The 26,865-nt window shown below is 35.1% G+C and overlaps 1 long non-coding RNA gene across 1 annotated transcript in view; it reads right to left on the bottom strand.

Annotated features, from left to right (window-relative positions):
- LOC150061366 (uncharacterized) overlaps window positions 1-9,362 on the bottom strand; it is a 30,694-nt gene extending 21,332 nt beyond the window's left edge. The window contains exons 1-2 of the long non-coding RNA XR_016535812.1: window positions 9,184-9,362; window positions 4,088-4,140 (exon numbers count right to left, since the gene is read on the bottom strand). This is a non-coding gene — a long non-coding RNA (uncharacterized LOC150061366). The remainder of the gene's footprint in view (window positions 1-4,087; window positions 4,141-9,183) is intronic.
- Window positions 9,363-26,865: the final 17,503 nt, after the last annotated feature.

Raw genomic sequence — 26,865 nt, 5'->3', positions numbered from 1 at the left:
ATCACCTTCTGGGAAAAAATAGCAAATATAACAAGGGTAAGCAGTAAAATCTATACCATCATATCATAAGTAAGATTTTAAATAAAAATGTTCATTATGAAAATTATTTGTAATTACTATGAACATTTGTTGTTATCATGAGTGTATACTTTTTATTTCCTTGGATAGGTTGTATATAGTCTTATGTGTAGTGATTTTAATAATAATAGCAAAACATCGTGACTTTAAACTTCATTCTGCCTTACTTTCTCATGGCAGATGATATCTCAACATATATGTATTTCAACATATATATGTCCTTTATCCTAAATATATTTTCTATCTTTATCTTAGCTAAAATGTATAATTGAAAAATTAGAAACAAAAGCTTAACAATAGATGAAGCAGAACGCAAGTTAAAATGTATCACTAGACTTAGATATCTGTCGAATATCTTTAGCAAATAACTGTAAAGGGCTCTGACATGGTTATCTCCATGTGTTTGGTGTTTGGGCTGGGCAGTGAGCACACGAGGGCCTGCTCCAGTTCCTAAACCACACTTACACCAAGGCCTATGTCAATCCTGACCAGTCTCCCCTGTGGTATTGATCTTGGTCCGGAATGCCTGCCATCCAAGTTTGCCATGTTTTTACTCAGGTAGTCATTCAGCCTTCCACAGTTTGCAGCACATTGTGCTAGGACTCATCTGGCCAGCAGTCTCCCAGCTTTATAGCGGGATTGGAAAAACATGAGCTAGGTCTTGCCATATTTTGTATGTGGATTTAAATCGAATATGCAAAGAAAGGGTTGCTTCCGACCCTCCAAGTTTTTGTGCCTTGCTTAAAATCTGAGCCAGCAGATCCTGTGTATCATCTGTAAAGGCTGCGTTCGGTCAGGGCAGGAAGAAGAATATGTACAGGCCAGCTGAGTCATACTAAAAGAGGGTCACTACAGATTGAGGAACTGCTGATGCGGATGTGCATAAAGCTGCCACCGCTCTATAATTACCTCCAACTCCAAGAGCCTTTAGCCCCGAGCAAGGAAACAGTATTTTCCTTGAATGTCCTTAGATATAGATCTCATACTTCTCGAATAGTACATATACATCCTAGCTGGCATAAATGGGCCTCTAAATTATTCAGGACACTTAGCTCAACCAAATCTTAGGCCCAGGCTTTTCTCATTAAATGAAATAACTTATTTCTGAAGTAATAGATGTCACTGAGAAAGGCAAGCTGTTGCCACTCACACCTCCACAAAGAGGTTGTGAACCAAACTGGCCTACACTGGTTTGCCCTTGAAAATCTATCTTCTGCCACTCTAGTTATCCACTTTTCTATTTCTTTGTTTTCAACTTACTCTTCCAATTGATCGATGATATTTTCCCTAACTACTTATACTCTGATTTTGCTGAAAGAGAAAATCCCTTACACTTTATCTCAAGCAATCAAAATAATCGATGAGCTTTCATAATTCACATTTCCACTGGCACATTCTCTCATCTGCATAAGTTTTCACAAAACCTCACTCTTTAACGGATTCAACATGTGCCTTCAGTTATGCTAACCCAGACATGTGTTCTATAACCATAGCTGCTGGACATATCCCAGAAATCAAAGGTGCAGGTATGAGATTGGGTGCATTCTGATTTTCAAAACACATGTTTCATTGCTTTGAAGATGTTTTTTTTTCCTTTTGAATGTTACCATTCCAATTGCTTTTAGCTCATTCACTTTATTAAAATAGCATCTAGGCTTTGTTGAAAAAAAATATCTATCTTAGCACAAAAATAGAAACATGGCTTTTTTTTGCCAGAAAAAAATCTGCAGTAAAGTCTAAACTTTAAATTAAATGGCTTGTGTTAGGTGTTAATCATATAGTGTCTTCGATTAAAACAAGCTGCATGTAATCTTATTGAGCCAGTAGGTCTCAGAAATAAGAGAAAATGTGTTTGAATCACAGGATGGTGGATGGATCTGTGGAGTTCTTTCTGTTGTAGTATCAGCTGATTGATAGCCGTGATTCTCAGAAGGGTTCCAACATTATGCCTTTTAAAAGCTTGAGATTAGTGCAACCATGGTGAACAGAACAAGGACAGTCTGGCGAGGAAAAAGGGTCAGGGCTGGCAAAATGTGGCAGGTGTCAAAAGAAAAGGTTAGGCTCTGTGCCTGGGGACCCATCTGTCAGATAGAAGTATGATAAGGCAATTAGTGTATTTATTTATGTTGCTCATGACAAACCGTGTATTCCATAACAATGATCAATTTAAACATTCTCAAATGATCTTCTAGAAATTAGAATTGATGTAAAAATAAAATGCTCAAGATGAAAGGCAAAGTGTAGTCATCAAAAAGGTTGTTTATAGAGCCAAAAGAAGTTAAATTTGAGGGATGATAGCAGTTTATATGGAGGAATTAAAAGTATCCAATATAACGTCTTGATAATGTAGAGTTGAAAGGAAAGGCATATGAAATTGGTGTTTATGTTTCCAGAAAATGTTTGTAAAACTCTTCAAAAATTCAACATCATAATATGCATATTTTTCTTTTTTTAATGAAGCCCAGAAAGCATAGAAGTGTACATAACCAAGATGTGCATTTTACATTTTCTTTAAATGGTTAGATAATACTCTCTTCATACTTAAAGCTTTTATTTTATCCTGTGACTACTTCTCACTCCCCTTTTCTGAATCTTTAGTATTGACTTACCTCTCTCCATAACTTCTGCTTTAAAATTTGTTTCAATAAAAAGACTTTTAAAAAACACGAGAGGGTATATCAATGTGTGAGAAGTAATGCACCTAACTGAAGAATGTAACTGTAATCTCCTATACATTATTCCAACAATAAAAAAGAATGAAAAAGGAAATGTTTTACTTTTTGAAAAAAAAGAATACGTTTAGACTCAATATTCATGAAGGGTCCATTTTTGCTGATAAAGTGAACTATCGTAAGTTTTTAAGAATATCATCTCATGTTTTCTAAGTCAACAAAAATCCAGTCATGAATTATGAGAGATAGGGGATTTGCTGTAGTACACAGTTTTATACAAAAACAGATACTCCCCATACTTCCCTGGGCCCTTAATTAGTAAGCATTAATAGCAGAGTAAACAAATACTTAGTAAAACACCAAAGCTCAAAGAAGAAAAAGTATGTAGGTGAACAGTGTAATATAATAAACAAGAGAAATCAAGTTCTCAAGTTAGAAATAGGAAAAATTAAAAAGGCCAATGTGACTACATATGTGAAGCTGCAGTTGCTGCTGCTGAAAGTTGAAGATTAACAAATAAAACCACTGGAAAAATCACTGGGCTTTAGAGAAAACGAACAAATGTGTTATGTGCAATTTATTTTCTTATTGAGGCAACATTTATACTTTAAGAATATTGTTTAAACTTTGAGATTTTTTTTCCTTCAAGGATTCCTATCTAACTGGAAATATCATTGTCTTTTTCAACTATCTTCTAATTTATCTTCCATAGTACATCAGCAACATTAAGATTGGGGGAAGAAAGGAAGGAAAATTTGGCAAAAGAGATACAGAGCACAAACTTTGTTATACATCCCTTTTCTTGATCCAATCTATGATTTCCAAATAATGTTTGACATTAACTACTGCTTGAAATTTAATTCACTCCAGGCTTCATTTCCTGATTCAGAGTCTGTATTGTTCTGATTGCTTATTTAATTCTATTTGGACTTCAGTCATCTAAATTAGCTGTTTCCTATCTATTTATTTTCATTTTCCTGTATGTACTTATGAATGCATCAGACAAAAATAATTCTTATTAACCATGCAACTCTTCAAAACTTTAAGAAATGTTATATAATAGAAATAATACTTTGTTTAGAAATTATTATTTCTCATTTTGACATGGATTCATGGAATGAACATCTCAAGAAAAAGGTAAGAGGTTTTTGTTGTTATTGTTGCTTATTTTGCTTCCTGAAATAAAAACAATTAATGATTACAAATTTTCTCTTTCACAGATATATTCATCTTTAAAGAGAAAGAAAATAATCAATATGATTCATTTTATGAGATTTTCTTAATTTTTACTTTGATTTGTCTATTACAAGCATATAAAATGTCACATGTCCACTTACTTTTAATTGATCCTCTTGAAGTAATAAATATTCTCCTGAACTCTTCATTTGTTCTGGTGAAGTAAAAACATATTGTATCATTTTTCACAGGTACACATTCATGAGATTCCTCTCCACCTCTCAGAAAAATATTCATACCAAGTCGCAAAATCATTTGCTGTCCTTTTTCATCTTAGCATGTCAGATTACTTGGGAAAAACATAATCGGTCATTCTTTCAGTCCTTGCCAATATCAAATAGCATCTGTGAATACCTTAGTTATTTGAATGGAGGGTGAAAATTTCTTATTGTAAACCATGTTATGTGAAGACAGTGCTTAACGTCAGTATTATTCTTGGGCAAAAATGCTATTGTTTTTGAATTTCTATTGTTTTCAAAAGGTTTGAACTTGTTCCTATCACTCAACAAATTGTGTGTATATATGTATATATACATATATATTATTAACCTCAAATAAGTTTGGATCACATCAGCATTCAAGGTATCATTTTTCTGTCTTTGCCCTTCCTATTCGTTTGCGGTTTTGGATTTTTAAATGGATTAACTGCACCTACAACATTGGATAAGTATTATATAATGTCCATTTTAAACAAGGAAACTCTTGGGCACAGTCAGAAATAATTTTTTTTTGTCCGGTCCTGGGCTTGGGCTCAGGGCCTGAGCACTATCCTTGGACTTTCTCAAGGCTAGAGCTCTACCACTTGAGCCTCAGTACCACTTCCGGCTTTTTTGTATGTATGTGGTACCAAGGAATCGAACCCAGGTCTTCGTGCATGCTAGGCAAGCACTTTAACCACTAGGCCAAACTCCTGGCCCCCAGAAATAATTTTTAAAACATGAAGCTACCTTACTTTTGAAATGGAGAACTACTAATCTGCTTCTTATTGTTGGAGCCAGAATATTAGTGAGCCAGCTAGCTTGCAAGTACACAAGGTATACCCTAAGGTAAGAAAACCAAATACATTAAAAATGGAAGAAGAAAAATACAGGAAGAAGGGGGAAAAGTTGAAGGACACATGCAAAGATTTTAAGATAAAGAAGAAACCATGAAAAGATAAGCAGCAGCAATAAGGAAACTTACAAAACATCAAGATGAAGACTGAACCTAGTGTGGTTGCATGCTTGCAAATCCCTGACTCCAGTGAGCATCTTGAGTCCCAGGCCAGTCTGGGTTTCATAGGAAATTCAAAGAGAACTTGAACTCCATGATAAGACCCCTTTTTCAAAAACACACACAAACCAAAAATAGGACACAAGGATGCGGCGGAAGAATCATGGAGATTAGTAAGAGAAGCACAAAAGTTTTTGTTTTCTTGGTCTCTAATATTATTTGTGTGCTTCCAAGGAAATCTTTCCTGCTTTATTTTTCCAAATAGAATAAAGAGAAATCTATATTTCTGTAATTAATGATGTTCCTGGCATTGATGGTTGCTATGCTTTGTCAAGTGATTCGCTTATTGTATTAGAAAGGCATTATTAATTTTATGATGGTTTACAGGATGGACTTAGTGAACAAGCAGGAGCTCCAGTCAGTCTTAACTCTCCTTGTTCCCATTATGCTGGGGTTCTGGCAGGGAGTGTCAAAGCTGTCTCCCCCTCATAGCATCAGTTTCCAACAATGACATCAGTCACACTGGTGTATTGAATTCAGCCAACAGGAGCTTATTTACCCAATCAGAACTGGCAGCCCAAATCAAACAAATCAGTCCACTCCTACATTGCCAGTTTACCAGTACACTGGGCAAATTCCCAGTGTATATTACTGGCATATACCAATTTACCAGGGTCCCAGTTTTGCTTGCTGAACTCTGGACAACATCTCCAGCCTTTATGAGTCTTGTTTGTTTGTAATTTGATCAGAAAAAAAAATCAAGGATAAGTCCAAATCCAAATCAATAATGGTGCAGGCTACTAATTTAATGCAGCCTATTATACAGATCATGGAACAATTTTGCATTTCTAAGACACTAGAATTCACTTTAATTCATTCATCAAAATCCTAGGGGAAGACTTGTAAAAATTTACTCATTTTACAGATGAGATAATATTAGAATTTTCTAAAGAGATAACAAATGTCTAATAGTTTTATTTCTCCTATATGATTAGGTTGGCAATTTTTATAGTGTTTATGTGATAGAGAAACAGAGACACAGAGAGTGGGAGACAGCACTTGTGTACGTGTACTCAAAGGCAACCCTTATATTGTTTCAGGACTCCTCTGAATTAGATTAAACCCATGGCTTCAGGTCTTCAAAACTTCTAGATATATTAATATGAGGTTGGATTACTGCTACATTCCCCACTGTTCAGAAAGCTGAAAGAATACTATGAGTCAGAGGCCACTGGGTCTTTCATGATGACAGACAGGTGAAGGTAAGCTCTGCAGGAAATAAGGAATTAAAACAAAGATTAATGTCGAGAAATCCTCACCCTACTTGGTTGCCTAGCTAACAACTCTTTCATCTAGTTAGTTTTCAGTATGGATTATGTATCCTTAAAAGATGCTTTCTTTGTTTCTGGTTGAAGGAATGTAATTGTTGACAACATTTCAAAACTAAGTTCTCCACAGACATTTTCTGCAATAGTTTACGAAGTGGGAGCATCATTTTATTGTCAAGAGTCATTATAAAATCAATTCAAGGAATATTGTAGCATTGAAAGCAACTACTGAAGTTAAATCAAATGGTGAGACATTTATTACTTCAAAGACTTTGTGATGGATTCTTTGCTAAAATTAAAAAAAAAATTCTCTTAACACACACACTTTTGCAATGTGAGATTCTTCTCATCAATGTGGCAATTTCTTGGACTAACAGAACTTGAGCAACCATCCTGATTGGCAGAACTTAACACAAATGCCTATATTGGGGGCTGCTGTATGTGCTTCACAAGAGCACATTGGAGGACCTTGATCTAGCTAAAGGCAAGTGGAAAGACCCCAAAAGCCATTCCAGCTAAGTACCTCTGGACCCCACACCAGACACGTGAATGGTGCCCACCCACCCTTCACCGTGACCTGCCCACAAATCATGTAAATAATTAAGCACCCACAGACTGGGGAGAAAGAATATTCACCTCCTACTGTATTCTTTTGTACTCCATAATTTCTTGATTCATGCTAGCACCATAGTGAGTTTAGTTGCCTAATTGCCTGTCTTCCCTGCTGGACTCAGTGCTATGCAAGGATAAGAAATAACATCTTTTGTGCTCACCGATGAATTCCTAGATGCCAGGAATACACTAGATGCTTAAAAATGCAGTCAAAGAAATGAATCTCTTAACAGAGAATAGCTGGTTGCATTTACAGACACAGGAAATGGGCATGAATAGGAATGAGACCAGGTGAAACTGCCTTCAGAATGTGCTCTTAACCAGAAGATAATGACTGAAGCCACATAGGCCCAGAGGTGTATTCAAAGATAATGTTTGGGCCATGTCCCCTGATGGATATTTTAATTTGGGGGAAAGATAAGGAACATGGTAGATTTTAGAACGGGACTAGTGATTGGAGCTGAAAACTATTATTCAGATCCAATCTTCCCATAAGGACCTACATAGCTTTGGGAAAGAGATTTCGAACCATTATGACTTTCTGCTCTGTAATATAATTCCTGTGGCTATGTGGGTTTATTAAATATTAGTTTGGATACCATTAAATATGGGTGTAAAAGAAAGAACAGAGCCAGTGTTTGAGTTCCCTGGCTATCAACAAAGCAATCTGTCCAGGGATTAGTCTAAATTTAAGCAATAAAAGCACAGTTAACTTGAAAAAAAAATCCAGTCCTCCATGATGATGCTCAAAAGCTGAGTAGATCACGTTATTTTTCCTCTCTTTAAGTGTAGTTTAAGGGATCAGACCTGGTAATAATATTCACCACTCTGGATACCAGGATGAGGAGAATTAGTTTAAGACTAAGTTAGGAACAAAATTAGTAAAATCCAGTTTACATGTGTGTAATCCCAAGTATGTGGGAGATAAAGATAGGCAAATTATAATCTAAAACTGACTTTTAGTAAAAGTGAAAGACTGAAATAAGTAAAGCAAATAAAGGGTGGAGTCATTGTTCAAGTGGTCAAGGCCCTGAGTTCAAACTCCTGTATTGTCAATATAACAAAAATAAGTAAAATAGAGGTCTGTCTAGTCCAAAAGTGAAAGGAAAATATGCTATGACAATAGCATGGTAGAGGGGAATCAAAGGGAAAGGCAGATGGAAGGAGTCAGAGCTGGTTCTAGTGGGCTCTAGCCAGATCCAAGAAGCAGAAAAGTCATATAAACATTCTCTACCTGGATCTCATTAGTAAAATTAGGGTGAAATAATTTATAAGGTTGCTATTAGCTTTAAAATTTTTATGAGTCCAGAGGCTTTAAAAACCTGGTGTCTTCAGCAGAAAACACCACTGTGATTTTTTTTTCTCCAATATTCCTTTTACCTATAATGGAAACAAGTTAAAAATAATAGGCCTAATGTTCACAAGTCCATTAAATATTTACTGGTCACTCTCTTGATGACCATTTTGATTCAATACATAGCATATATAAAGCATCAATATTGGCAAATTCAAAAAAAATTGCAGATAGGAGTTTTATAGCTTCTGTGATGGCTTTGAACTAAAGTGTGATTTACTTCCTTATTTATGTAGGTGTTTTGAGGCTTATTTTTTTTGTCACCAAACCAAAGAATCTAAGTACAATATCATATATGCATGCTAAATGCTTGGTTTATCATTGTAATTTTCTCCTTGAATTGCAAATTATATAACATAGATCATTTAGCCATTCTAGGATTTCCTGTTTACTATTTTAAATGTTACCTTTCAGGTACCAACCAAAAATGGAAGACAAAAAAAAAAAAAGATCTTCTCCATGTTTTATGGTATGCTAACAATAGGAATAAAAATTCTTCTTCAAAGAAATATAATTAAACATAAATAGGATACAGGAATAGGAAAATGAGATTTGTTTGTATATAAGTAATACTGTCTCATAATTCTGCACATTTTTCTTCATTTACTTAACTCTATGTTCCTATTAGTGCTTTTTATTTTTTCCCATAAAACATTATTATGTATTTCTCCATTCAATGGCATATTGCTACCTCCATATTTTCAGTTTCTCCCTTTGTTGTATAGCTCCCTGTCATCCATGGTGGTTGACTGAAGAATATCTTCTGTACTGATTCTCACCATCACTGCTGGAACTTGGAACACAAGACAACCCTTCTGTGCAATGGTACCATGCTCTTCCAGACAAAAAGAAGAAACACTTTTTAGCCAACTTTTGAACAACTTGTGTGAAGCTACCTGAAGCCACTTACAGCTATCATATAAGACAGGGGTTTGGGAAGGTCTAACACATTGAGTCTTACAGAAGAAAATGATTGGAAAAAAAATGGGAGGTTGGGTTGGTGGCATTCAAGAGTCTCTGAATTTTCCAGCCTTCTTATCACCCAGCCTCTCTGAAAGAATTCTTGACTTGTGACATCATAAACTTTCTTTGTTGTATAAACCACTTTTATACTTTGCTTTGCTTTTCTCCTCTTTTCTTTCCTTTTCTTTTTTTTCTTTTGTGTCTACATGGGCTTGAGCTCATGGATTCACCCACTTGCTTGGCTTTTTGCTCAAGGCTAGTACACTTGGTGATTAATTAGAAATAAGATCTCACAAACTTTTCCACCCCAACTGGCTTCAAATTATGGTCCTCAGGTCTCAGCCTCCTGAGTAGCTAGTATTGCAGTCGTGAGCCACTCGGGCCTAGCTTTGCCTTTTCCTTATAAGTCAAACTGGAATATTCATCATTCCTTTATTTCTGAACACATGAAGCATTATCTTCTTGCAGATCTTGTCTGGCCTAAATATTTAGTAAGTACAAAGCAATCTTATTCCCTTTCTGATGTTAATACTGCTGTAATTGAAAATAATGACAGCAGTGTTTGCCATAAGTAAAAAGGACATTGTTCTGTGGGCCATATATATGTTATTATACCTCCCCTATGATTCTGTATTTAGAAACTCAAGCATTTTTATTTTTATGGCTTCACCTTTAAACTAAGATCTCCGTTGGCTTGCTTAGTGGTTGGTGTTTTACCACTTGAGTCATGGCTACAGCTCTGCCTCTTTTTTGAATATTTTAGAGATGGAGTCACATAGCCTTTTTTTTTCTAACTGAGAAGCGAGTAGCTGGTATGAGCCAGCAGGAGCAGACAGAACATCCTCTCTCTCCCTCTCTCTCTCTGTCTCTCTCTCTCTGTCTCTCTCTCTCCTCTCTCTCTCTCTCTCTCTCTCTCTCTCTCTCTCTCTCTCTCTCTCTCTCTCTCTCTCTCTCGCATGTACACACACACACACACACACACACACACACACACACACACACCACATACACATACACACCTCTCTCTTCTCTTTTGCTAGTCCTGGGGCTTGAACTCACAGCTCCTTTTCTGGCTTTTTGGTGGTTAGTTGGAGATAAGAGACTCATGGACCTTTCTGCCTCAGGTGGCTTTGAACCGTGATCCTCAGGGTGACTCAATCTCCTGAGGAGCTCAGATTATAGACATGAGCCACTGGAGCTCGACCTAAGTAATCTTCATATTGATGTACATAATATAAAATAAGTGAATGTCATGATTGTTTCAACTAATTATGAAAAAGTTAGTACACTTGTATGCTTAGCTCCCAACTTGACAAGTTCTTCACTAGGGAAGCCTTCCCTTTTTTCACCCCATGGAACTTAACAATTTTCAAGTTCCACTCCAAAATTTGTGCAATCACAGGTAAGTTTGCTAGGTTAGAATTTCAGACAGTACTATTTGATAGGGTCCTTTATCTCCTAGTTTCAGACACTCAACACTATGTCTCTGGGTATCACTGACATTGTAAAAAGAAACAATAGGTTTTATTTTCATCATTTTACATTATTGTACTTGTGAATTATTGCATTATTATTGATGTATATTTGGTGTCTGAGTATTATTGGATGATTATTACCCCAGATTTGGGGTAAAAATGAATACTGATTGCTTCTTGGATCAAAACACATGCATGTAACCTGTGAATATGAGTTCTGATTTCTTCTGGGTTATACGAAGGAGCAATTGTTATTACAAACACACTGCATCAGCAGCATTTTGGCCACACTCTTGCCTTCTACTTCAGGTCACATTTTCACTAGGACTCAGGGACGCCTGTATTACACCACATCCTCAGAGATTCTAGAATCATCTTTATGTTTTATTGCACCCCACTAAATTTGTTTTTAATTTATGAAAAATTGGTGGCTAGTGACATCAAACACATTTATCATAACTATAGGTCATTTGGGTAGCTTGTTTAGTCAACTGTCTAGTCAAGACCTTTGCTGAGTTTTCTGATAAACTGTAGGCTTCTGTGTTAGTGAGTAGATGTTCTTAATATACTCAAGATATATTTTACATAAAATCTTTTAGACATATCTATGTCTCTCTATATATGTATAATACATATGTTTTTTGTCAGAATGCCTTGCTTTTTATTTATAATATTTTATGTTTCATTTCATATTTCATTGGAGCATTTTCATTCCAGGGCCCGGATGCTGTCCACTGAGCTCTTTAGCTCAAGGCTAGAATTCTACCACTTTGAGCCGCATCATCACTTCCTATTTTCTGGTGGTTAATTGCAGAGAAGCGTCTCATGGACTTGCTGCTGAGGATTTATGAAGTCTTATCAACAATTGTTGGTGTTAGAGAATTTGAAATGTACTTCTCCATAAAAATAGAAGAAGTTTCACAAATTCCGATTTTTCAATAAGACTATTCAACAGAACCACTACTATTTCCCCTTGTGACCCTGTGCTATCTATCATTCTTGTCACTGGTCCTCAGGAATGTTGGATTCTGCTGTTCCTCTGGTCTGCTAACTTGTCAATATCTTACTCCCCCTGCCACCATCATTGACAGCAACTGGTAATGAAAGCTGTTTCCATTTATTCTTCTACAGCACTGCTTGCCTTTTCTTAAAACTTTGCTATTTCACACAGATCTTAGGAGTAACTAGTCTATTTCCAACAGAAGACTTCATTTGCTCTCAGCTTATGGCACATTTTTTTGTTTTTGTTTTTAAGGATGGCATTGAGTTTTTAAAATTGGTGAATACGCTTCTCTCCTCCTGACTTTTTTTTTTTTTATGGTTAAAGCATCATTACAGTTGATGGAAAACAAAGCTGAATCACTTCAATTCACTGCTATAATTAGTTTGCTAAAATTTTGTTCTGGACTTTTTTCTTCACCTTTGTTCATGAATAAGATTGATTTGTGATTTAAATTTTGCAGTTTTTTCCAGATTTTAATACCCAGTCCTATGGAAGCCTACTACAATAAAGAAGAAAGCCTTTACTCTTTCTTTCTTTCCTTCTTTCTTCCTTCCTTCTTTCTTGCCTTCCTTTCTTTCTTTTTTTCTTCTTCCTTTTTGCATGTTTTGGAAGGGTTCATAGAGGAATGGTGCCATTTTTTCCTAAATATTTGGAAGAATTTCATGCTAAATTCAATTTGAGAGGATGTTTCCTTGTAGATAATTTTGAATCAGTTTCTAAAAAAGTGTAGTTCCCACAACTAGATGTTATTTTTCATCACATTAAATTTGTTTTTCAAGAAGTTTGTCAATTTTGTGAAACATATCTATATAAAGCCGTCCCAAATATTCATTATTAATTTTTAGTATCTCTCAAACCCATGGCAATGTCATTATTTTTATTCCTGGTATTGGTGAGTGGGTTTTATCTTATTTATTTGATCAACTGTGTGGGTGGTTAGAAGTTTTATTATTCTAAAACAAAAACTACTTTGCGCTTTGTTGAATGTAATGGTTTTCCTTTCTATCCCACTGATTCCTGCTTTTAGCTTTATTATTCACTCTACTTATTGTGTCCAATGTTCTGTTCACTTTTCGAGCTTCTTGAAATGAAAGTTTACATGATGATTACCATCTCTTTCTTTTTCTAGTAGAAAATTTGAAATTTGAGATAATACATGCATCTCTAGAGTCTCTGAGTGTAGCTTTGCTCTATTTTCCAGCAGGTTTCCCCAAAGCACTTACTTCCATCATTACAGTTCGGTATCACATTTTAAAACTGTGATGCTATGATATGTTCAGATACTGCTGCTATTCATCTCACTTTGTTCCTCTTCCTGGGACACAGTTTATGGACATAAGGACATTTTACTACATTTACATTTTATTTATTTAATTTGATGTGTCACATTTGCTGATGAAATTCTTAGTATTTATTTTTCTCCATCTTTCTTCTTATTTTCAGAGTTTGATCATATTTACCTATGAATTTTGCTTGTTTATTTCTAAAGTACTTATCTCTTATCTTCTTTTTTTTTGCCACTCCTCGGCTTGAGCTTAAGGCCTGAGCACTGACCTTGGACTTTCTCAAGGCTAGAGCTGTACCAGTTGAGCCTCAGCACCACTTCTGGCTTTTTTCTATGTATGTGGTACTGAGGAATTGAACCTAGGTCTTCATGCATGCTAGGCAAGCACTCTACCACTAGGCCAAACTCCCAGCCCATTATCTCTTATCTTCTTTTGTCGTGTGTGTGTGTGTGTGTGTGTGTGTGAGTGTGTGTGTGTGTGTGTGTGTGTACATGTGTGCACGCTCCTGTGTTTGCATGCATGAATACTGGCATAGGGGCTTGAACTCAGGAGATGGGTACTCTTTCTGAACTTTTTTCTGTCAAGGCTGGTGCTCTACCCCTTGAGCCATAGCTCCACTTCAAGTTTTTTGCTGATGAATTAGAGATAAACGTCTCATAGACTTTCTAGCCTAGGCTGGCTTCAAACTGTGACCTTCAGATTTCAGCCTCCTATGTAACTAGGATTACAGAGCTAAGCCACCAGCACCCAGTGTGTCTTTTCTTCCATTTTAACTCCCTTCTCCCTATTTAAATGTGCATTTTCTTACCTTTTTGTAAGATTAGCAATTTATTTTATTTTTATTTTGTGCTGGAATGTAGGGCCTTACACTCTTGCTCAGCATATTTGCTCATAGCTATCATCTGATACATAAGCTGTATCTCTGTTTCTAACTTTCTGCCATTTCGTTGGAGAGAAGTCTCTTGGATTTTCTGCCTGAGCTGGCTCTGAACTGTGATCCTCATTCTCAGACTCCTGGATAGTTAGCATTAATCAACAAGGCATAGCAAGCCTAACAATTCATTATTGGCTGCATATCATTCAAAATTTTTGGCTATAATAATATTTACACATAAGAGTACCCTTCTGCAAAGAGGAATCATCTCTTTTCATTTTTATTTTTTCATAGGTGACAAACCCAACACTTACATAATATATATGTATTTACACATGTACTTAACAGGTATGTCTTAGTGCTATTGCATGTATAATGTATAACTATTACATGTCATCAACATTTAATAAACTATTAGGAAGGCAGAACAATGTAATGAAAGCAACTAAAGATTTTAAAGTGTCTAAGTGGGTAATTATTTACAATTTCATATATTTCAATATACACAACTCTAATATTATATACATATATAATTTTAAATGACTTACACAACTCCTAGCACATATGTTATTTTACATAACTTACAAAAATATTTAGACTATTGTTGATAAAATAGAAATATAACACATACCAAACAAGAAAAAAAACTAAAGAAAAAATAAGAGCAAAAGTAAATAAGAACAAAAACATGCAAGAGCAAATTTGATATCTGCTTTTTTTTATCTCCTCACACCAAAAAAGGCAGAGAATCCACAAGTGCCCACAGGATACAGCTAGAAAAGCTGATCAGGAGCAATATGAATGGTACCTGGACCCAGAGGAAATATTTGCCCTTGTTCAAAAGAAAGTCTATCTCAATCACTAAAATTTAAGCCAATAAAGTGGATGAAATGGGCCTGCTCAGACTCGATTATCAGCATCTCGGTAGGAGATTGTTGGCAGGAAGACGTCTTTCTTGTGAAGAATGAGGAAGTACATGCACAGAAAAAATATTAGTTGTTCAGGCCACCAACCAGAACAAGCAAACATCAGTAGCATGGGCGCCATCCTTCATCTGCAGATGGAGCAACATACCAATCTCTTCCAATCTCTTTCTTTAGTTTTGAAATGCCCTTCCTTACTTCTAGGATTTAAATAAATACTTAACATATGCATGTAATTGCTTAGTACCTACAAGATGCTAACAAATAAATACTAATTTCCTTCCTTTTCTATTTTTGATGACTTGAATCTCCCGAAGTCTTCTTAAATTGATTTTGTTACTACAATAGATTTATGTATTAATTACTCTATTAACAAATACCATTTGTAAGCCAGCATATACTAACAAAATGAATTAATGGAGGCCCTTAGTTTACATCAGGTTGTCTTAGGACTTCTAAAATTGTCCTTTATGTACACATGGTAATAGTTTCTCCATTGTATGGAACATTAGGGACAGTCTCTTTTTATTTTTTTAACTGAATTTCATTGTCTGCGATTTATTTCCTTTAATGATCTTTTGAAGAGCTAGCATTCAAACTTATTTATCATTCAACTGTGCATTTGTTTTATAAATTATTAATCTACAATTGTATATTTATTAGTTCCTCCCTGCATTTTCTATATTCATTTAAAAGAGTTATTTCTATCTTCTAGGCTTGAATGATAAATTTGTTTCATTCTTCTTGTTTAATACAAAAAACCATTAAAACATTAAATTTTCTTCTGAGTATGGGCTTGGCAGCACCCCACTGGTCTTCGGTTCTAAACCTTCTGTAATTATAATTTTGATTTGTTTTTTATCTGCCTTAACAGAGTTTTTGTTTTGTTTTTGTTTTTCTTCCTTTAGAGTAGCCAGAGATCCTGGTAATGTAAGCATGCCAATATGTTTTTATATTGTGGATAGGGAGCTGTTCTTTTTATGAGCGCACCATTTGCAGCTTCTCTTTATTAGGTATTGTCCTGTCATGAGAAGGGAGAGAGTTGTCATGTTCTAGGAGGAGGAATGAAAGAAAGTGCTGGGTGAGAAGGAAAGAATGAATTGTACATCTTCTGCTTAACACCCTAATGAAGACATGGAAGAGAGAGGAGTCGAGAAGCTCCCTTGTATTGAATGCAGAAGTGGCAGGTGGATGGGTGTGTAACCAGAAAGGAGAAGGTCAAGGAGTCTGGACATGCTTCAAGGATATGCCTCATGTATTCCACACCCTTAGGAAACAACTGTGTGAGAGAGACCGATGAACTCCTATCGCACTGAAGGTCTCTGCAACATCAGCTGTAAAAATATCGCAACTAATACAGTTACTATCTATTTTTATCAAAGTGTATACAATGTATATTCCATCTGTATTTCTTCTCTAATATATAGATGTATTTCTAGTTGTCTAATAAATTAAAAAGTCATGTAATTACTTCTATATTGTTTATTCATTTTCAGTTCTATAATTGTATGTATGAAAAAGTTTCATACATATTTACATGTTATTCAAAACAGCTAATTAATTGCATTACCTCTTTCCTGTATCATGCTCTATGAAACACTACTTCAGGGTATTGATGAATTACATAAGAATAAAAGAGTCAGTGGTATCATATTTTCTGATTTCTGTGTGTGTGTGTGTGTGTGTGTGTGTGTGTGTGTGTGTGTGTGTACGTTCAATCACACAAAATTTGCACCAGATAATTCAATAAAACCCAACTCTTCTTGGGATGTGTAAATTAGAGCAAATCTTGCTTTCTACAACCCCTATCAGTTAAAACAGGAAAAGTAACAGCATTTGTAACTCAGAGGATTATTAGAAAGAGTAAAAAATTGAATATATGTTAAATAACTACCATAGGACCTGACAGAGTGACTAAGTCTTATTTAAACAGTGTCACCTTCACACCCTCCATGAGAGACCCAGAATGCAAGGAAACAGTAGAATCAGCCTAACATTAGCATTTTTGGATTGTGTATTCTTCTTGAGTTTAGGTATTTGAAAGAATTTGTTCATTTTCATTCAATTTATCAAAGTTGTTCACTACTTTTTACCTTTTGTTTCTTTTTCATTTGTTTTCAATATTCAGATACAATAGTAAGAAGTTATACTATGATAAGCTATTTTTTTTGTCAGTCAGAGGGCTTGAACTCAAGGCCTGAGCTCTGTTTCTAAGCTCTTTTTGCTCAGGACTAGCACTTTACCAGTTTAAGCCACAGTACTACTTCCCATTTTGTGGGGGTTAATTGGAGATAAAAGTCTCACTGAGTTTCCTGACTGGATTGGCTTTGAACCTTGATGCTCAGATCTCAGTCTTCTGAATAGCTAGGATTATAAGCATGAGCTATCAGGCTCAGTGAGTGACTATTATAAGCTATTATATTAGTATTTTGGGCTCACTGAAATTGATACACATTCTGTGTACATATTTCTAGTAGAATAAATCCAGGGAATCCATCTGATTTTCAAATTTCATCATACACAATTCTAATCTTGGGTGGAATCCAGTAGGGAAATGTGTACAGTATAATCTCCACTGTTGAATTGTTTTTCTTCTGTTCTTGTTTGATTTGTTCAGATTTATTCTGTATATCATCACTGAGAGTTTTGGAGTGTCCATAGATTTTCACTCTTTAATTTGCTAACTTTTTCCCTCTCATTACTTGAGATTTCTTTTGTTTTCAATTTCATTTTGATTTTTAATTGTTTTCTATTATCTTTAAGTAATTATATTAGGGGTTTCAATTCAACATGTCAGTTTTTGAGTACAATAAAGCCACCTTTTTCATAATTAGTTGGTTAATTCCTTGCAACCCTTTCTTATTTTAGATTACCTTTTTCTATTGCATGTTAACATTGAGAACAAAAGAAAAAAAGAAAGCAAAAGATAAAAATATAAACATAGAAACAAAAGCCATATAATGAGTGATTGTTGTCCTTAATGTACTGTTATCTCTCATCTCTTTTGCTTTCCCTCGGTTATCTCATATTTTTATAGTATTTCACCTTGTTATCTGATATATTGTATATATACTTGATTGGTTATTAGAAATTGGATAGGGAAGGGGGGGAAACAACATGACTGGTGGGGTGGGAGGGAGATGGTGGGGAGGGAAATGGGGACCATGACATGAGAAAGGGTATCAATGTATGTGAAGTAATGCACCTTCTATCTGGTGACTATAATGTAACCCTTCTATTAATTACAATAAAAATGTATGAAAAAAAGATAAAAATATATAAACATAGCCAGGCACAATAACTCATGCCTGGGATCCTAGCTACTTGGGAGGCTGAGCTCTGAGGATCATGGTTCAAATCCAGTGGGGGTACTGGATTTGAGTCCATTGGATAAGAGTCCATGAGACTCTTATCTCCAATTAGACACTAGAAAACTGGAAGTGGCGCTGTGGCTCAAGGTGTAGGGCGTAGCCTTAAGCTAAAGTGCTCAGGGACAGTGCCCAGGCTCAGAGTTTAAGTCTCAATGGGCAAAAATAAATAAATAAAACATTATAAATAAATTTAGTTAATTGAATAAAAATGGGCAGATTCTTTTCCAGACTTAATCTCAAGAACAAACTCAATCTAAATAACAGTTACTGAATTTATCCCTTCAGTTGTGAATTCTGTCCAATTCAAGGAAAAATTGAAGCTAACAAATCCACCTCTATACAAACTCTTCCCAAGGACATTTTGACCCAATTTTTCATTTGATTTATTAGATCAGTACTATTCTAATACACAGGTATGTCATTGATATGTAAAGGAAGAAAACTTCAGGGAGAAGCTAGGTACAGTTGTGCATGCCTATAGTATAAGGAACTCAGCAAAATTATCATTTGAGCCCAAAGAGTTTGAGGCCAGCCTGAGTAGTATAGCAAGTTATCATCTCAAAAAGAAAAGCAAGGGAAGGGCAACAGTGACTCATGCCTGTAATTCTAGCTCCTCTACTCAGGAGGCTGACATCTGAAGACTGCAGTTGGAAGGCAGCCCAGGCAAGAAAGTATGAGGGTCTCTGAACTCTTAAAACTACAAAAAAAAGACAGAAGCAGAGATATGGCTTGTGCAAAACCTTAATGTATCAACTTACTATTCTTCCCCTGATTTTCATCCCTTTTCTGCTTTCGTGCTAATTTTTCAACGAAAACATTTACCTTATATTGTAGTTTAATAATCACATACTGCTAATTGCATTTTTACTAACAGACCAAGGGATACTAGGTTTTATAAGTCTCCTGTGGCCATCTTATTATACTATCATAAAACTGATCATTTTTTTTTCCGTTCCTGGGGTGTGAATGCCTGGGCACTGTCCCTGCTCAAGGCTAGCCCTTGAGCCACAGTGCCACTTCCAGCTTTTTCTGAGTAATTGATTGAATACAGGAGTCTCAGACTTTCCTGCTCAGGCTGGCTTTGAACTACAGTCCTCAGATATTAGTCTCCTGAACACCTAGAATTACAGATGTAAGTCACTGGCGCCCAGCTCATGAAATGATTTTAACATGTGAAATATTCTCTTATCTAATTTAGTCACAGCTTGAAACAATGAAGTTTCTACCTGATCAAGAGGAATATTATTTCTTCTCCCCTTTTTATGAAACATACACAAATACTGAAATAATATAGTCCCTTGTATGTAGAGATAAGTTTTTAGCCTAATTTTTTATGGTTGAAAAATTACAAAATTATTTGAAGTGGGTATTTCTTAGTATTTCACTTAATGTCTATGAACTTTCACTTTCTTTTTAAATATATTTTATTGTAATTAATAGAAGGGTTACATTATATTCACCAAATAGAAGGTGCACTACTTCACAAACATTGATACCCTTACTCATGTCTTGATCCCCATTTCCCTCCCTCCACCCTTCCCAATCATCTTGCTTTCCCCCCTTCCCTATCCTATAAACAAATAAACATATATACAATACATCAGATAACAAGGTAAGATACTGTAATAGTATGAGATAACCAAGGGACAATAAAAGAGATGAGAAATAACATAGTACATTAAGAACAACAATCATGCATTATGTGGCTCTTGTTTCTACTTGGATTTGTATTTAAAATAAAACATATGTAGCCAGGAGCTGGTGGTTCACAGCTGTAACCCTAGCTATTCAGGAGGCTGAGATCTGTGGATTGTGGTTCAATGCCAGCTCAGGCAGGAAACTCCATAAGACTCTTATCTCTAATTAATTACCAAAAAGCCTGAAATAGAGTTGAGGCTAAAGTGAACAAAATGTTTCACAGACAGCACTCAGGCTCTGAGTTCAAGCCCCAGCGCTCTCTCTCTCTCTCTCTCTCTCTCTCTCTCTCTCTCTCTCTCTCTCTCTCTCTCTCTCTCTCTCTCTCTCTCTCTCACACACACACACACACACACACACACGTATAAGCAGTATTATAGGAAAAAATGAAAACAACTGTAATAAAATAAATTGCCTTTAACATATTGTAATTGAGATAATTTCATCCTATGAATGGAAATGTTGAAGTTAAAGTATCCACAGTCATAAATTTGCATCATAAAAAAACAGCAAAAAGGAGCTGGTAATGTGGCTTAGTGTTAGATTGCTTGTCTAGCATGCACAAAGCCTGGGGTTCAATTCCCCAGTACCACACACACATAGAAAAAGCCGTAAGTGGTGCTGTGGCTCTTGTAGTAAAGTGCTAGCCTTAAGCAGAGAGGCTCAGAGGCCCTGAATTCAAGCCCTACGACAGGAAAAATTAAAATCACACCAAAAAAATACTCACACATTTGACTGCCTAATCCTTAAGAGAAAAATTATAAAACCATAATTTTTCATCAGATTCAAATAAGCACCATGTCTTATAGATTTATAAAGAAAGAAAATATTAAAAAAATACTTATGAGGCATTTTCTATGTGTCAGTAGGAGGCAACCATTTTCACAGTAAAAGATAGAAACAAATTCAGTTTTAATTTTAGAGAATGCTTTTCTGGGAAAATGTAATCAATAATTTGTCTCTCAGTCTCAGAACAATTAAGTTGTCCCTGTTTTCAAATACCCAATTGGAGAATTTCCAACTTTCCTACATCTCTATTGTACGATGAATAATGTTGCTAGCTTACTAATTTTGCTGCTAATCAAACACTTAAAAGGGATTCTTCAGCCTTTCAGATATGCTTTGAAGAAGAGCCCTCCCAACATATGTCCAAGAGAATTATAATTTCATTAGTATACACTGTTTCAAATTGTAGATTCTTGCTTCATTAGGTTACCTTAGACATTTTTAAAAGACAATTTTACACGTCTGACAGTAAAAAGAATTTGATTTAACATCTAATTATGAGTTTTCATTTTTAAATTGACAGGCATCTCTGATTTCAAAATTTCAAATAAAAAAGTTTAATATTTTATCACTATCACCATGGAAAACCCAAATTACATCCATTTAGAACAATGCTCCCTCCTCTGCCCCCACTACACCAAACATATGAATCTTCAAGGAAATCCTCTATTTTATAATATGGACTCTGGAATGGAGAAATCTGAGAAATACAGGGAAACGGCATTTGTAATGCTTCTCATGCTTAGTGTTTGATTATATTTTTTATCCAGTTGAAATTTGTGCTTACATGTTTCAAAGGGAAATGGATTGTAACTCAGTGATGTGTTGCAGAATCATAAATCATAAACTCTGGCTCTGGGAAATGCCTGGTGTTGATAAAAAAAAATCTACCATGGAAATCTAAAAATTAGCGCAGAAACCAAGCTGGATAACATAACTAGTTAGTAATCTTCCTAACAATTTTACCTAATTTGGAAGGGGTTTTGCCAATTTCTACAAAGTTGTATAAGCAATGATGTCCAAGCCGGGGACCTGAAACAAATGTGAATGCAGCTCCTAAGAAGAAAACATGTCTGGCCCTCTGGAACTGCAGTTTGAGCACAAATTCAGACCACAACCATTTCCTAAGCAAAGGTCTTTTCACTGAATGCTTGAAAAATTCCTGGTTTAGCAGCAATGAAACTTTGTGTACTTCTTTCTGCACAAGGTCTTGGTTTCTAGATCTTATCAAGGTAATAAATTCTAAAACTATATTTGTTTCTTCATTGTTGTGATGTTCTCCATGCAATTATAAATAACACTATGAAGTACACTAATGAAAAAGACACTACGAGAAATCTGGGACTGAAATAACAGCTTTTTTCCTTCTTTTTCTTTCTGACTCCTTATTCCTTTCATTCCCAGATGTCATTTTTTTCCTTTGGTATCATTTCTCCTCAAAAGGAGACAGATCTAAATGCACTAAAACATATCCTGTTGTTTAATAACTAATTAAAACATGTCTTTTAAAAAAAAGTTTGTGCTAGGTTTACATCTGCAATCCTAATTACTCAGAAGTCTGATATCGTGAGGTTCACAATTTCAGACCAAATCAAACACTAGACTCAGTCTTCAAAGTAACCAGCGAAACGCAGGATTAAAGCTTGGATCATGTAATAGAGTGATAATTTAATTAGCACAAAACCTTGAGTTCAAACTCTATTACTTCAAGGAGTTAGGGCAGGGACAGAGAGAGTAAAAACTGGTAAATATTTTCATGCATGCATGAAAAAACTTGTTAAGCAAAGTCCCTTGGTTATCTCATATTGTTACAGTATCTCACTTTGTTATCTGATATATTGGATATATTTGTATTTGGTTATTTGAAATTGGATAGGGAAGGGGGGAAAACAAGATGAGGGGTGGGGGTGGGGGGAAGGGAAATGGGGACCAAGACATGAGAAAGGGTATCAATGTATGTGAATTAATGTACATTCTATCTGGCGAATATAATGTAACCCTTCTATTAATTACAATAAAAATATATGAAAAAAATAAAAACATCTCTAATTTTAAAATAAAAAAATTTCCCAGCATACTAGTGGCTGTAGTGCGACTATCAATCTACTTATCTATCTATCTATCTATCTATCTATCTATCTATCTATCTATCTGCACATATTTTCATTAATTTTATCACAGAAGACCCTAGGATAATCATCATAGTTATGTAACTAACCTTTTGGTTCAAAAAATTGATGTTACTAGGAGATCAAATGAAAATACAAAAATGAAATCAACAAAAAGAAATATACTTATATTCACTGTAAGTATTTTGTATTTGAAGATATAAATGTGAATCTTAAAATCATTTATGAATATCAGAGCAAACCACTGCATATCAATAAAATGCTTTGTGATTTTTCTTTCCAAACTGATCCCTTTCTACTGTAATTAGTCACTTGAAATCATGGGCTATTCAAAGTCCTTCCTAAGGTATCTTTGGGTATGTTCTTTAAAATATTTTTCCCCAGCTCAGTGTGATTACAAACCAGATTTTCATGTTGCCTTCGATCATGGCAGTTTCATGTCTGCTCCCCTGACTTGGATCATGTCATAGATCTCTTTGACAATCCTTCTTCTCACCAATTACTACTACCAAAGTGCTCTTCTAAATTACCGTCATGCTAACTTATCATAATGGTTGGAAATTCAATCAGGGATCACTACACTTGACCACACAGAGAATTCATTTGTCTAAAAAATGATAGCTATAACTAATATGTGAATTCGTATTTTTGATAATCGGAAATGTACCTGAGTTATATTATTGATAAAATAGTTTGCAAATTTTCAATGAGCAAGGAGTTATGTACCTACTACCTGATGAATGTAACTGTAACCCCTCTATACATTGTCCTGGCAATAAAATAAAAATAAACAAATAAAATGTCCTTATTTGAAAGGACTTGAACTGGGCTCAGATATTGATTCTCTGCTTTCTTGTTAAAAAGTTCGGGGCTAACTTCAGTTGAAAGACTCAGCTGTGGGTAGCACAAAAATTAAGAGGGAAAGGTCTCTGTCTGCTACCATTAATCTCTGGGTTTACTAGTCTTATTTGGTTTCTTAAAAAGTGTGACTAAATCTCTTGCCTGGAGACTCAGGAATGAGTGCAGATGCGTAAGACCTCACACTTCTAAGGCTTAGGCATAGAAGTAGAACAATGTCACAGATTGTGCATACCAGTGGTTGAGCCCAGATTCAACTTGAGAAGGTAGCACAAGGGATTGATGCCAGGAAACAGGAATGCCAGAGAGCCACCAATGAAACACAGAATCATGGGGTTTAGTTACTACCTGATGAGTTGGCAGCCCATAATATAGAAAAATATATGCTAATCTCTAACTGTTGGTGCAAGGACTGAATTCAGCATTTTTGGCAAAATGCAAAATCGAAGTCAATGGGAATGAAAATGCTTTGGTGTAGATACTGAGCATGACTTAGTTATTCTTCTGATATATTTCCACCTCACCACAAGTTTATCTACAAATCCAACCAAGAGGTGTTAAATTGAGTTTTTTTTTCTGTGTATTAATCCTGGTTTAAAATGTTAGCTAACTCTTCAGAACATCATCCCACATACTTTGAATAAACATGCTAATCACTGGTTTCTTTTCCCTATCCAAATATTTGAAGTTAGCTTCATAGTCACGTTTTTTACTTCATAAAGTAATGCATTAGCATCACCTAGAAAATATAATTAATTAAAACATCCCAAATAATGAGCTTCCAGGTTAATATTTAAAGACCCTACAATTACTTGTCATCTTTTAGCCACAATGCAAATATTAGCCCTAATGGCTCAAAGAAATGTGTGAACTTTAAAATCTATTGTCCACGTACCTTTTTACCTTGTCAAAGAAAAATTGTGTTCTGGTTTGAAGTTTCTTATTTCAAAGGCTAGCAATTGACTCAATTAATCTAAATATTATTAAGTAGTCAGGATGAAGAAGCAAGATACAAAAAAGGGAAGCCAGACTTTCAAAGGTTGTAGGACTCATTTTTCAAAGCACTATCACATAGATAAGTCCCCAGGAATAAAGGGGAAAAACATGTTTAAGAGATTTTTTTAATCATCTGTCCATCACTGTCACTACTTTCTTTTGATAGATAGATTTTTTTCATATATTTTATTGTAATTAATAGAAGGGTTACATTATATTCATCAGATAGAAGGTGCATTACTTCACATACATTGATACCCTTTCTCATGTCTTGATCCCCATTTCCCTCCCCGCACCCCTGACCCTCATCTTGTTTTCAACCCTTCCCTATCCTATTTCAATTAACCAAAGACACATATATACAATATATCAGATAACAAGGTAAAATACTGTAACATAGCTTTTTATCCAATCTACACTTCAAGCTCTTTGAACTTTTCTATCATTCGGTTCCTATTTACTTAGTTGTCTGGCTGTAATTTTCAACTCGGATGTTCAGTGACATTTGGGATAAGACGTTTTTCTAATTGTGCAAGATTCTTCACTGCACACACTGCACAAGATTGATTGACTTTAGTCAGTGAGTACCTGCGAAGAAACTCAATGTACAGACACCAAATGCCTTTAATATGCATGGTCGCTGTGAGGACTCTTGTGTGAACAAATGTTATCATGGTAGAGAACACACAGAAATTAAAAATATAGGCTACACATAACATCATGCTTATTTACTGTATAAAAGAAAACTGATATTATTTACTGTATAAAAGAAAAAACTTATAATCCAGCAAGATTGCTTCTAGATAGTTCCTGAAATGATTTGAAAACTTATCTTTGTCAGGCACTAGTGATTTATGCCTGTATTCCTAGCTACTCAGGAAGCTAGAAATTGAGGATCACAGTTCAAATCCAGCTTGGGCAGAAGTATATAAGAGACTCATCTCCAATTAACTTCCAGTAAGCTAGAAGGGGAGTCGGGGCTCAAGTGGTCGAATACAAAACAAACAAAACAAAAACTCAAGGTCAGTGCCCAGGCCCTGAGTTCAAGCTCCAACACCAGGACAAATTTATCTCCATCTGTGAGTTAAACACATGCAAAAAAATCCAGTATCAGTAGTCATTAGAGAAATGTGAATCAAAGCCTCAGAAAGATTTCTGTCCCAACTTTGCTTTTATTAGATGGCTACAATAAAATAAACTGATTGGTAATAACAAAGGTTGGTAATCATATGTTCATGGAAGTAATGTAAAATGTGCAGCTCCTCTGAGAAACAGTTTGAAATTTTCCCAAAAAGTTAAATATTCAGGTACCATCTGATCCAAATATACTCTAAGTATATATTCAAGAGAAATGAAAACATGCAGTTACGCAGAAATGCACGAGTAAATGTTTATTCCACTTCTTAAATAACCAAAAAAATGGAAACAACTCTCATGTCTTATCAACTGATGAAACTATGGATACTGCATGACATAGTTATATAATGACATAATATTCATTTATAAAAAGAATGAGCAACGTTTAATATTGATTGATAAACACTTGGGTAGACCCTGAAGATATTGTTTGCTTAAAATAACCAAAGTTCAACAGTTTTTAAAGGTACATGGATGTGAAATATCCACAAAGAAGTTTCTACCAAGGCAAAAAAATTTTAGTGATTCCCAAAGATTATTGGGATAACAGGGAGAAGCTGGAGAGTTTTATTCTGAAGTACTAAAAATACTCTGGAATTACAGAGTAGTAATATCATAAATTACTAAAAACACTAAAATATACTTGCTAAAAGAGCAACCTTTGTGATATATAAATTACAAGTCAATAAAACTCTTTTCAAAGGATAAAGCTGAAAATAAATTATGCATATGAGTATTTATTGGAGCTTTATATATAATTACCAAAGCTGGAAACAGCTAAAATATTTTTAGTGAAAGATTAAGTAAATGTATCATATTTCCATACAACAGAATAATATCCAGAGCTAAAAGAAGAATGTGCTAATTAAGCTCCACA

Source organism: Megascapheus bottae, chromosome 6 (assembly GCF_031878675.1).
Source record: "Megascapheus bottae isolate mThoBot1 chromosome 6, mThoBot2.hap1, whole genome shotgun sequence".
In the NCBI taxonomy this organism is placed as follows: Eukaryota; Metazoa; Chordata; class Mammalia; order Rodentia; family Geomyidae; genus Megascapheus; species Megascapheus bottae.
This window is presented reverse-complemented; position numbering and strand designations above follow the sequence as displayed.